Source organism: Bos javanicus, chromosome 3, assembly GCF_032452875.1.
Source record: "Bos javanicus breed banteng chromosome 3, ARS-OSU_banteng_1.0, whole genome shotgun sequence".
NCBI classification, from domain to species: Eukaryota; Metazoa; Chordata; class Mammalia; order Artiodactyla; family Bovidae; genus Bos; species Bos javanicus.
Window position 1 is genome coordinate 96,245,221 of NC_083870.1, and position 11,969 is coordinate 96,257,189.

The 11,969-nt window shown below is 43.6% G+C and overlaps 1 non-coding gene across 1 annotated transcript; it reads left to right on the top strand.

The window, feature by feature from the left end:
* Nucleotides 1–8,782: 8,782 nt before the first annotated feature.
* On the top strand, nt 8,783–8,854 carry TRNAG-GCC (transfer RNA glycine (anticodon GCC)). The gene has a single exon. It is a non-coding gene; the product is annotated as a tRNA-Gly (tRNA).
* Nucleotides 8,855–11,969: the final 3,115 nt, after the last annotated feature.

The window sequence follows — 11,969 nt, forward strand, 5'->3', positions numbered from 1 at the left end:
TCTGACTAGTGCAGGTACATTTCCCAGCTTTTGGAATGCCACCTTAGTAGAAGGACCCTGAGATCTGTGCTGACCTCCCTCTGTGGAGGCCTGAAGCTTGCAGGCTTGGCCTTACAGTTGATTAGCTCCCTCTTTGCTGGGGCGGGTGGGACCAGACAAAGAGGCCAACTGGAGGAGAGCTCCCTAACCCAATTTGCTGTGCAGAGAAGCCAGTCTGTCTGGCAAAAACTAATTGGAAAGCTGCTTCCTCTAAGCCTGGACCCAGGAGAGCACTAGGCCTTGGTGGGTGGGGGCCCTTTGGCTAGGCCCACATCACTTAGTGCTTTGTGGGGGTCGCTCCCAGCGGGAGAGCACTTAGCCCTGGTAATTGGTCAGGCGGGCTCATCATTAATTCATGCCAAATTGTATTTCTCTTTTTAAGAGCGAGACAGAGAAAAGTGGAGGTAGGTGGGAATAAATGAGTTTTCAAAGGGAGGAGTCTGTCTCAGGGCTTGGTCGAAGCAGCTTCAACTTGGGAGGAGGGAGATCAGGATTCATTTGCTAACTTGCCATTGATCTGAACGAGTTATCTTCCCACAGGAGGTCTTGTTTTCCTAATCTGTGTTAGGAAACAATAACCATGCTCTGTCTACCTCAGAAATGTCTTTGAGGATTGAATCCAGATGTGAGAGAGGCATGCTCATCACATGGTCATTTCAACAGGCCCAGGGCGGCAGGGAGCCATCTACCTTTCATGCCATTATTGATGTAAAGTGGGGTAGATTTACATCTGTCATCTTTGGGATGGACAGTATTTTTTAATGACTATTTTATCTCTTTTATTGGTGTATTGATTCTTTGTGGTGCTGTTTTAGTGGTTTTTTAGGGTTTATAGTAAACATTACCATCAGAGTGTACCTTCAGTGACATTGAACGACTCGATATAGGGCCCTTTTAATACTGCCCTTCTGTTTCTCCCCATCTGATATTTATGTGAACTTGGTCAAACATTGCACGTGTAAATTCTACAATATATTGCTATTATTTTCCTTTAAACAGTCACTTATCTTAAAAATTTTCTATTGTGATAAGATACATACAACATAAAGTTAACCATCTAACCATTTTAAATGTACAGTTCAGTGTTATTAAATGCATTCATAATGTTGCACAACCATCAGTACTATCCATCTCCACAGCTCTTTTCATTTTGCCAAACTGAAATTCTATACTTAAAAAGTCAATTATCTTTTAAAGAGATTTAAATAATATTTTAAAAGTCCTTATACATTTAAGTAGTTGCCATTTCTGATATTTTTCATTCCATTTTTCCATCTGGTTTCATTCTCCTTCTGACTAAAGGACTTCCTCTAACATATCTTGGAGGAGGCAATGGCAACCCACTCCAGTATTCTTGCCTGGCGAATCCCATGGATAGAGGAGCCTGGTAGGCTGCAGTCCATGGGGTCGCTAGGAGTTGGACACGACTGAGCGACTTCACTTTCATGCATTGGAGAAGGAAATGGCAACCCACTCCAGGATTGTTGCCTGGAGAATCCCAGGGACGGGGGAGCCTTGTGGGCTACCATCTATGGGGTTGCACAGAGTTGGACACAACTGAAGCGACTTAGCAGCAGCAGCTGACATTTCTTATAACTCATCACTGTTCTGTTAGTGATGGATTATTTCAGCTTTTGTAGGTCTGTAAAAGATTTATATTGCTTTCCCCTTTGCAAGGTATTTTTACTAGGTATAGAAGTCTAAGTTGACAGCTTTCTTTCTGTATTTTAAAGATGCTGCTTCACTGTCTTTTGACTTACATTATTTCTAAGAAAAAATCTATTTCCAATTTATTTTTGTTCCTCTGAAAAAAATGAAATAAAAAAAGAAATAAAATATTTCTTTTTTCTGTGATAGTTTTTAAGACTTTTTAATTACTAGTTTTGAGAAATATGATTATGAAGTGTCTTCATGTAGTTTTTGTCATCTTTTTTGGTGTGTTTGGGGTAAGGTGAGTTTCTTAGATCTATGAGTTTATAGTTTTTATCAGATTTGGAAAATGTTTCAGCCATTATTTCTTCAGATAATTTTCTGCACTCCCTTCATAGACTCTAATCATATGTATATGAGGTTGCTCGAAGTTGTCCCCCAGGTCACTGATGATCTTCTAATTTTAAAATTCTGTCTTTTTCTGTGTTTCATTTTAAATATTTTTTGTTATATTTCTTCAAGTTCACTGGTTTTTTTTTTCCTTGACAAGATCTGCTGCTGCTGCTGCTAAGTCGCTTCAGTCGTGTCCGACTCTGTGCGACCCCATAGATGGCTGCCCACCAGGCTCCCCCGTCCCTGGGATTCTCCAGGCAAGAACACTGGAGTGGGTTGCCATTTCCTTCTCCAATGCATGAAAGTGAAAAGTGAAAAGTGAAAGTGAAGTGGCTCAGTCGTGTCTGACTCTAGCGACCCCATGGACTGCAGCCCACCAGGCTGGGATTTTCCAGGCAAAAGTACTGGAGTGGGGTGCCATTGCCTTCTCCGTGACAAGATCTAGTCTGCTTTAAATCCAATCCAGTGGATTTTTCATTCCAGGCACTGTAGTTTTAAACTCTACCAGTTTAACTTGGGTCTCTTTTTCATATCTTCTATGACTCTAGTTATCTTTTTGAACAAAGGAAATTTAATCTTATTACCTATTTAATGTCCTTAATTCCTAATTCTAATATCTGTGTCATTTCTTATTTATTTATGTTTCTTCACAGTATGGCTCATATTTTCCTGCCTCTTTGCATCTCTGATAATTTTTACTTGAATATGTTTTGCCTTTTTTAAAATATTCTTGAGATTTGTTCTGGAATTTAGTTAAGTTACTTGGGAGTGGTTTGATCCATTTGGTTCTGGATGGTAAGATTTTTTTTTAAAGGACCAGAGCAGCTTCTAGTCTAGAGCTAACTACTCACCATTATTAAGGTAAGACCCTTTTGAATGCTTTACTCAATGCCCTATGAATTATGAGCTGTTTTTCAAATTGACTGGTGGAAACAGGCACTATTTCTTTCTTTTTAAAAAAGTTTTTTATTGAATTTGTTACAATATTGTTTCTGTTTTATGTTTTGGGTTTTTGACTTTGAGGCATGTGGAATCTTAGTTCCCTGACCAGGGATCGAACCCACACCCCATGCACTGGAAGGTAAAGTCTTAACCACTGCACCACCAGGCACTGTTTCTGACCTATGTGAGTGCTGGGCACTGACGGGTTTTTCCTAAGCCTTATGTAATTTTCCATGTATGCGCTCAATACTCAAGGAGAAATCTCTGTAAATCTCTGGATTTCTGTGTGGTGCTTTTCCTCCCCAGTATTCTGTCTCATGAACTCTCATTGCCTTGCTCTCCCTGACTTCAGCTCTGACTCCTCAAATCAGAGAGTCCACCAGGTTCTTCTTGGGCCCTCCCTCTTTGTTCTAAGGTCTAAAAACTCTCTCAAGGCACTAAATTGGAGCAATTGTAGGGTATGCCTTGCTTGTTTTCTTTGGGCTGCCTCTGATATTTCAGTTCCCTCAGAGCCCACTGTGAATTTGGATCTGGAAAGGACAAGAAACATCCATGAGAAGTCATTTTGCCCAAGCTCTGAGATGTTAAATGCAGTCATAATTCTCTCTTTATGTTATAGTATTGTTTTTCTATAATTTTTTTCTATAATAATTCACTTAACCATTCAACATTTATTTGCTGATAAACAACTGTGTGCTAGGCATCTCTTTCTGGTTTCTGGAGATAAAGTAGTGGATTGACAATAAACCTTGCCTTGCCTTTCTGGGCTTTCTATTCTAGTGGTGGAGAAGAAACCATAAATAATACATACAATAAATAAGTAAGCCATGTATTATGTTAGTAGGTTATAAGTGGTATTGCCTGTAAAAGTCATCACCATAGTGCTTGATACATATTAGGTACCCGAGAACCCTCTCTGAGAAAGCTACTGTGACTTCTTCACATCAAGAGACCGATGAGAGCCAAGACAAGGTATGTGAGAGAGGAGTATCTGGTATAGGGAAGAGCAAAGTTGGAGGTTCAAGTTGAGGAACATACTTGGGAAATGGCTGAGGTGGACCCCTTACAAACCTACATAATCCCTAAGGGGAGAATATGTGAGGCTTTCAGGACTCGCAGATGGAAGTCATATCAGTACCATGGAGAGCTCCAAAGGAAGGCAACCTCTGAAGAGATAACATGAAGCAAAGGAGTGCTCTATTTGCTGACCAGCTGATTTGCTTGGCCAACTCAGCCCTAAGCTTGAGTAACTGTCCTAAATTGAGGTCAGGCTTTTATCTGAATCTGAGTCTGAGAACTGGAAGCTAGTCCACTCCCGCCTTACATCTCTTGCTGTTGGAATAGTTGACAGAATCTTGTAGTAATAAAATCTCTGGGATTATCACCTGAAGACCCTGGTTTGAACCCTAGATCAACCACAAACTGCATGGCTTTGGACACGTTAGTTAGTTTTTCATCTGTAAATTGAGGATTATAATACTTAACAGTGGTATTGTGAGGACTGAGTAGGTTAGGTCTAACAAAATACCTTGTGCAGTGCTTGGAATGTACAACTAGTTTACAGCATTTTGTTGAAAGGTGAATGAGGTCTCTGGCAATTTTAGGGCCTCTCTGGAGGTGATGCATAGACTCACATGGGTGGATAAGAGGGAGAAGACATTCTAGGCAGAGAAAACAGAAGGAACAAAAGCAGGGAGGCATGACAGTGGATTACTTGGCCAGGAAATGGAGAATCATTTAATGAGATTGAAGCTATTCAGCTGCAACTTTTATTCTGAGGCCTCCTGAACCACTATTTTCAGCACAGAGCATTCTGTTGAACCTCCAGATTTTATTTCCAGCTAGCCTATTGTGCATCTCAGTTGAAAGATCTATGTGCACTTCTGACCTACCTTTCCAAAACAGAATTTATCACTTTCCTTCAGTGTGCTCTCCTCAGGCAGGTTGGAAGGAAGAAGTGTGTCTTATGAATGGTCTTAAACTGGGTGAAAGTTTTCATAGGGGATATGGTGACCTTATTCTCCTTTCCAAGGGAGAGCATAAAATGAGAACGGCTTAACTTGAAGCATGGAATAATTGGGTTAGAGAAGGGAGAACTTCCAGTATCATAGATTGCAAAGAACTCAGAAGGGGTGATTAAAGAAAGCTATGCAGTTCTCTTCCCTGAAGAAGAGGAGACATTGTCATCTAGCTGGAATATTCTTCTTAATCATTACTTAGTTGTTATTATAATAATTGAATTAGTAATATCCTTTTAACAGCAATTTACGTTTGTGTACAGCTTGTAAAAAGTCTAATTTGATCTTATTCTCCACCCTGTGAAATTATAATGGATTATTAACTTATCCCCCCTCTGCCCTCACTTTAAACATAGAGAAACTTAAACTGTGAGCCGCAAAAGTGATGCAGTTGGCAAGAAATCAGGTAGTACAGTTGGGAACAAGGCTTTATCTCCCAAGTCCTACCCAAACCTCAGCTTTTTTTCCAATACAGCATGCTGGTTATCAAATGAAAACAAAAGGAACAGCAGTTGAATGTATGACTAAAGATTCAGGGAGTCCCTCTTCTTGGTATTAGCTGCAGCGAAGCACGAGAGAAGACTTTACCTCAAGGAATTTGGGAGTCTTGGTTCAAAATCCCAGAGCTAAGTTATTAGAAGGGAAAGCAGGCCTGATACCATGCTAACTTTAACCAAGAGAATCAGCAATGATCTCTTTCTCTTACAAAGCCTTTTTACACTCTCTAACTCATTCGACTTGCTCCCGCTACCCTGTGAAGGGTGAATCATTGTTATCACCCATTTTTCAGGTGTGGATTAGGAGACTCAGGTGAAAGAATTTGCCTGAGGCCCCTGGTGAGCAGCTGAGCTGGAATTTGAATTGCCTTCTCTCTGGCCTCTTGGTTTAAACTCTTTCTCTCACTCTTTTTGCCACATCCCAGCTGCCTCTGGCCAGACCCGAAAAACAAATCCTGTAATTGAGTTGGAATGTGGGTGCTGGGGCCCAGGAGACAATGTTTCCTGCCTTTCAATCTGTTCTTAATTTATTAAAGTGATGAAATAAGGAAGAGGCCCAGAAGGGGTGGATGTTTTCCATCAGTGAGTCACAAGAACGTAGAGAGGCAGAAGGTCAGGAGGAAGGTGCTCTTGCTCTGGCAGCCCCCCTCCCCTGGCAAAGACCACACAGACATGCTTGGGGGTCTATGTACAGCTGCTCCTTAGGGTGAAATAAGCCAGGAAAGAACAGCCCCATGGAGGACTCCCTCCTGTTCCATAAGGTTACCTCTGACTAACTAAGCATCTTCTCTCTCATCTGACAAATGCCCAGAATCAGAGAAGGGGGACCCAGGGAAGATAGGAGGGGGCCTGGCTCAGCCTGGGAGGTACCAGGAAAGGCTTCTTGGAGTGGGTGACATTGAAGCTGAGATTGAAGGGTGAAGAGACATTATTTGGGAGAAGAGGAGGTGAAGAGGAGAAAGCATTTTCCAGACAGAGGAAACAGCAGGTGGAAGGCCTGAAGGAGAAAGAGGTGATGGCAAAAGCCGGCAGGCTTGAGAAATGAGGCTGGAGAAGGAGAGGGGTTGGCGGCACTCACATCCCTGAGGGCCTTCCAGGTCAGATTGAGAAGTTAGATTTCCCTCTGAGGAAGAGTTTCGTTTTTAGCTCGGTCTCTTTGGCCCTGCACAGAGAATGGATTACAGGGGGGCTGGGAGTGGTAGCCCGAGGCAGGGAGAGCTGGCAAGCCCTGAGCTGGGGCAGTGGGAATGGGGGTAGAAGAGGCACAGAGGATGGAGGGTGGAAGCAGGATCCTGTTAGACAACAGGACCTCTGACTCCTAACCTCCCTCTAGTGCCCTCTCTGGGCTCTTACAAGCCCTCTATCCCAGCCTCATCACACCATGTGGTCATCACTGTTTACATGCCTCTCCTCTCACTTGGAGGTCAGGCCTCCTTATCAATCATCACTGCATGCCCAGTGCCCAGCAAAGAGCATGACTGGATAGTGGTTGGGGGAGGGAGAGGAAGAAGCTGGTTTGGCCCAGGCCTTGGTGGTTTATACCAGATGTCCACTTCTGACACGTGTCTGTGTCCAGTGGATTTGAGGGCTGCATTCTCCAATCACCATTCTTACTCAGACTGCCTTCCATCTGTTAGGCAAAAACTTTTCTGTGCCAGGCTCTGTGCTGGGCACTGGGCTGTGCAATGGTGATTCAGAAGTGAGCCTTGATCTCCAAGTGAGAAGATAGGCATATAAACAGTGATGACCACATGGTGTGATGAGGCAGGGACAGAGGACTTGTAAAAAACCAGAAAGGGCCCCAGTGGGAGGTTGGGAATCAAGGGAAGCTTCCTAGAAGAGGTGACTCCAGAACCAGTTCTTGAAGTCTAGGTAGGAGTTAACTGGTGATTAAGGAAGAACAGGTGGAATTGAAGACAGGAAGGGGATTGCGAGACAGCATGGTGTTTAGAGGGGTCTATCAAGGTGGAATGAGGCCTGAAGAAGGGACAGGTGGGGCTGGGCTTTCCTGGCCTGGTTCTTTGTGCTCTCTGTTCTTTCAGTGTAAGATGCTTTACTTTTTGGTCTACCTGATACCACCCTTCAAGGTTTACTTTAGATTCAGACTCTCTCTTGGATCCTCCTTGATCCCTTCCCTGGTCACAGTTAATTTATTTTGAGCACCTACTAAGTGCTCTTTATATATTTCACTTGATTTATATTACAACTTTTCTCTGGGGTGAACAGTGCGGTTCAGTTCAGCATCTATCTAGTTCCTGCCATGTGCCGTGCCCTGAATATGCAGAGATAAGTCAAACTGTTCATTCCCCAAGGTAGATCACATTCTAGTGAAAAGACACACCCATTAACAGATTATTTTCAATAAAAGTGATATTGGTGATCATTGTTCATAGCATTATTTACAATTGTCAAAATGTGGAAGCAAACAAAGTGTCCATCAGCAGATGAATGAATAAAGAAGATGTGATACGCACACACAGTGGAATACTCCTCAGCCTTAAAAAAGAATGAGACTTTGCCATTTTCAAGAATGTGGATGGATTTGGAGGGTATCATGTTTAGTGCAATAAGTTAGATAGAGAAGAACAAATTTTGTATAAAGTCACTTACATGTGGACTGTAAAAAATAAAACCAACTGGTGAATACAACAAAAAAGAAACAGAACTCACAGACTTAGAGAACAAACTAGTGGGGAGAAAGAAGTGGAGAGAGGATTAAGAGGTACAAACTACCATGTATAAAATAGATAAGCTACAGGGATATGTTGTACCACAAAGGGAGTGTAGGCAATATTTTATAACTATAAATGAAATGTAACCTTTAAAAACTGAGTCATTATGTTGTGCACCTGAAACTTATATGATATTGTACATCCACTGTACCTCAGTAATAAAAAAATAATATTAATGCTATTATCTCAGTTTCACAGATGAGGAACTCAGATTCATATTTATTTATTAACTGGCTTTGCCCAGGGTCATAAGGATAGGAAGTGGAACCCAGCTCTGGGTGGTGTTGAAGTCAGCACTCTGTTCCCTGCTCTCAAGATGCTTAATCATAATCTGTCTGCCTTGAGGAAAGGACATATAAATAGAGATACGGATAGATGTGACTTACCCCCACGTTTGGTTTTTAGCTCAGGGGAAGCAGGATCCAGTGTTGCAGCATACTCTTGCAAAGAGAGATCTTGAGAAGGAGATGGGAACTAGCATTTAGGAAGTGCCCACTGACAACCTGGGAATTCCCTGGTGGCTCAGAGGATAAAGCATCTGCCTGCCATGCAGGAGACCAGGGTTCGATTCCTGGCTTGGGAAGAGCCCCTGGAGAAGGAAATGGCAACCCACTCCAGTATTCTTGCCTGGAGAATCCCATGGACAGAGGAGCCTTGCTGGCTACAGTCCATGGGGTCGCAAAGAGTCGGACATGACTGAGAGAGTTCACTTCACTTCACTTCACTTCACTGACAACCTGGGTTCTGATGCCAGTCCCACTTCCCCCTTGCGTGCCCCTTCTTCTGTGCTCCCAGCACAGTCCCACCCTCGTGTCCCCTGGTTCTTATCTCATGGTGAATGACTCTTGCCCATTCATTTGTCCATCTTCCCTACTTAATTAGTTCGGAATCTTCAGAGGCCAGCGTACTATGTGGGCTACTGTGAGAATTTGGTCCTCTTGAACTGGATTGATTTGAATTCCCCTTAGTGGTTTTCACACACTCTTACTGAGTTTCACACGTGCTCTTACTGAGCATGTGTTTCTGTGAGCATCTGTGTGTGTTGAGTCTTTGCTTTCTGTGTGGGCTGACTCATTTGCAATTGCATGTGTGACGCTCATGTCTGAGGTCCTGCAGCTGTACATGCAAAGGCATCCACAGCCCCTTCTGAACCTATGCCTCTTCACTTCATTGGCATCTTATTCTGAGCCATCCTAAATGTCCCTCTTTTCCAGAAACACATTTCAGGGTAACTTTTGTCTCTCAGGCATGATTGAAATATTTCTGAACACCGTGGGGTTTGAAACCTGGCCTCTTGGTGCTTTATCAAGAGCCTGCATTTGCCTGCTGAACTCCCAGTTCTGTGACTACCCACAGTGAGAGTGGGCCAGCTTGGTTATGAAGGGGTGTGTCTGTGCACACACTCAGTTGTGTCCAACTCTTTTGTGACCCCGTGGACTGTAGCCTCCCAGGTTCCTTTGTCTATGGAATTTTCCAGGCAAGAATACTGGAGTGGGTTGCCATTTCCTCCTCCAGGGCATCTTCCTAACCCAGGGATTGAACCTGCATCTCCTGTATTGGCAGGCGGAGCCTTTACCACTGAGTCACCAGGGAAGCCCCAGTTCTAAAGGGGAGTGGGCAGTAAATGATAAAACTACACTCAATCCGCTGCATTATCTGCAGCCCCCAAAGCACCCCAGCTGGTTTACAGTTTCTCTAAGGGGCTAGGATTTTGGTGGGATGGATGGGAAGATAGGAATTTGGAAATTATTGTCTTCAGTTTGTGTTTTTGGGTATATAAGTAAGTTGCACCCACCCCTCCACTGCCCCCATATCAGGGTGTTTTAATGATTCAAAATCATGAATATTAAACTAATGGAAAGTTGACAGTATTTAAATGAGCATCATTAAAAGACACATAAATTAACAGGGTTTTTAGTTCTTGTGGAACTGCCGTTTCAATGTTAATTAAACAACCAGAGTGCTCAGGCGCTTTTGCAGCAAACTGTCCCCAAAGTGTGCTGCAGAATATCATTATGGGTGGCTGCCTTGCTGTTTAATTATTTCCAAGTTTTTTTTTTTTTTTCATTGCTGCAGTAGTTTTATCTTTGTCATGCATTTGGAAAAGGTGATGGGGCTGAACCTCCAATAAAGTGTCAGTGTGATCTGTCGGTGAAGACCTAAGGTGAGCAATGCTTGTCCCTTCACGCCAGCCCTCTGTGAAGGAAGCCCCAGATGACCCTTTGGGTCTCCCCATGGACTGATCCACAGCCGAGTCTAGAAGGCACCTGGTTCCTTAGTTTCAGACCATCTTGCTCGTATAAAGTTGAGGGCCTGGAAACTGCCTTGGTGGTTCTTCTTCCCCAGTGGTTAAGAACCCGCCTTTCAATGTAGAGGATGTAGATCTGATCCCTGGTCAGGGAGCTAGGATCCCACATGCCATGGGGCAACTAAGCCTGCATGTCACAACGACTGAGCTGGAGCGTTGCAACTGGAGAGAAGCCCTGGGCGCCACAACCAGAGAAGGCCCCCGCACCACAGTGAGGACCCCGTACAGTCAAAAACAAAAAGAAAATAACAAATAATATTTCCTCAAATTCCTTAAAAAAAAGAACGTTGGGGGCCTGGATTTGGATGGAGCCCTGAGGTGGGGAAGGAAAAGCAGGGGTGAGAGTGAGAGGGGACAGCTATGTTTGAGGCAGTGTGGGGAGGAGGAGCCAGGAATCTGGACCTGCTCTTGACTCCATGGGTCTGAGCTAAGTGACCTTGAGGCAATACCTCGTCCTCTGAGGTATCAGTTTCTTCAACTGCAAAATGAAAATTTTAGATTAGATCATACATTCTCAGAGGGGGCAATATTGCCCCCAAGAAAGCGGTGATTTTCACCTGAAGAGGGGGGAATGTGGTTTTGGGGGGTTGAAAAAGAGCTTACTCTGTTTTAAGTGTAAAGAACACCAACATACACAGAGTACATAAACAGATACCCAGCATATACCTGTAGTATTAAAATTTCATGGGGCAAAGAGAAGTAAGAGAAAAACTGTTTAAAAGCACATCTTAAGTAGGAAACAATAGAAAAAAGATTGAGAAACAGTGGACTGGATGGACCCTAGGAGCTTCATCTGTAAAGAAAAGAAAATCCAAACTTCCCTGGTGGTCCAGTGGTTTAGAATCCACCTTGCAGTGCAGGGGACACCAGTTTGATCCCTGGTCTGGGAAGATCTCACATGCCATGTAGCAACTAATCTCATGCACCACAACTGCTGAGCCTGTGCTCTACAGCCCTCAAGCCACAGTTACAGAAGCCCGCGAATGCCTAAAGCTGGCGCTCTGCAACAAGAGAAGCCACTTCAGCAAAAAGCCGTGATTTGCAACTAAGGAGTAGCCCCCACTCACCACAGCTAGAGGACAGCCCGCATGCAACAGTGAAGACCCAGGAGAACCAGAAAAGAAAAGAAAATCCTCTGTGAGGTGATCCAATGGCCACATGCCCTGTATATAGAAATGGTCTCTCTGATTGATCTCTCCTGGACTTTAGGGGCCTAGCCTGTTAAACGAGGACATTCACATCATACCAGTCCAAAGACAGGGGGAGGGACCAAGGACTTTTGGGCTTTAGATGCCTGGGAAGTGGTGGAATACAAAGATGCAATTCTGAGTCCATATCGGGCAATAAAGGCAGAATGTGTAGCTTCTGGAACCAGCTCGGCATCAAAGCT